The following is a 1,248-nucleotide window of genomic DNA, read 5'->3' as shown; positions in this document are numbered from 1 at the left end:
TGTGCAATGGGGCACAGCGGTGCGCTATGGGGTGGGACGGCGTGCTATGGGGCAGGAGAGCATGCACGGGGCCCGGCGGTGCGCTGTAGGGCAGGGCGTGCGCGGTGGGGCCCGGCGGTGCGCGATGGGGCAGGATGGCGTGTGCAATGGGGCCCAGCGGTGCGCTATGGGGCAGGACGGCGAGCACGACGCCCAGCAGCGTGCAACGGGGCAGGATGGCGTGCGCGGTGGGGCCCGGCGGTGCGCGATGGGGCAGGACGGCGTGTGCAATGGGGCCCAGCGGTGCGCGATGGGGCAGGACGGCGTGCACGACGCCCAGCAGCGTGCAACGGGGCAGGACGGTGGGGCACGCGCCCCCCGGCCCCGCGCCCGCCACGTTACCCAGTCCACGATGAGGATACGGCCCACGCTGAGCTTCTGCTGCAGCAGCTTGGCCGAGATGGCCACCGAGTTGAAGAAGCAGAAGCCCCTGGGGGGGGGAGGAGGAGGAGGAGGAGGAGCAGGATGAGACCCCATCGGGTCCGGGCCACCCCCCCGGGCACCGCTGCCCCCCGCCCGCGGCGAGCCTCGCACTCACATGGCCGTGGACTCCTCCGCGTGGTGCCCTGGGGGCCTGATGACAGCGAAGCCGTTCTGCAARGACAGGGGCACACGCGTGTGCACACACGTGCGCGTGCAGGAGGGGGGCACCTTCCCCTCCGCCTCCCCCGCGCTGCGCCCGGGGTGCTCTGCAGACCCCGGCGGGGCTCCCAGGGCTGCAGGTGATTGTGCAAGGCCACACGCGCACGGCGGTGTGCACGAGGGCCAGCGTGCACGAGGGCCATTGCACGCACCCAGGGCAGCGTGCACAAATGCAGCGGGCACGCGTGCAAGCAAGCGCGAGCACTGTCACGCGCAGCGTGCGTGAGAGCAGCGTGCACACACGAGGACCATCGCGCACACCCGGGGAAGCGCGCACGGGAGCAGCGGGCACACGCGCAGGCGCGCACGAGCACCACCGCGCACCAGGGCGGTGCAAGCGCACGCAGAGGCTGCGCGCCAGGACATGCGTGCACGCATGCACACGCGCGTGCACGCTCACCTTGATCTCGCCGGCGGCCACCTTGAAGGCCAGCTCCACGAGGCAGCCCACGGCCATGCGCACGGCGCTGGACGAGTGCATCTCGTTCCACACCGTGTCACTGTCCACCTGCCCGGGGACGCCGGCGGCGGCGGCGGGGGGGGGGACACGTCAGCGGGGCCCGGCGC

At 73.1% G+C, this 1,248-nt stretch overlaps 1 long non-coding RNA gene across 1 annotated transcript; it reads right to left on the bottom strand.

The window, feature by feature from the left end:
• Positions 1–380: 380 nt before the first annotated feature.
• Positions 381–1,209, bottom strand: LOC146584915 (uncharacterized). The gene is made up of 3 exons (XR_014898103.1): positions 1,082–1,209; positions 578–633; positions 381–469 (listed from the first exon to the last, which is right to left on the bottom strand). It is a non-coding gene; the product is annotated as an uncharacterized LOC146584915 (long non-coding RNA).
• Between the last annotated feature and the right edge of the window lie 39 nt (positions 1,210–1,248).

The sequence above is a fragment of the Rhea americana genome, unplaced genomic scaffold (assembly GCF_003343005.1).
Source record: "Rhea americana isolate MKP2758 unplaced genomic scaffold, rheAme1 scaffold_888, whole genome shotgun sequence".
NCBI classification, from domain to species: Eukaryota; Metazoa; Chordata; class Aves; order Rheiformes; family Rheidae; genus Rhea; species Rhea americana.
The sequence above is the reverse complement of the archived record's forward strand: the minus strand, read 5'-3'. Positions and strand labels throughout refer to the sequence as shown.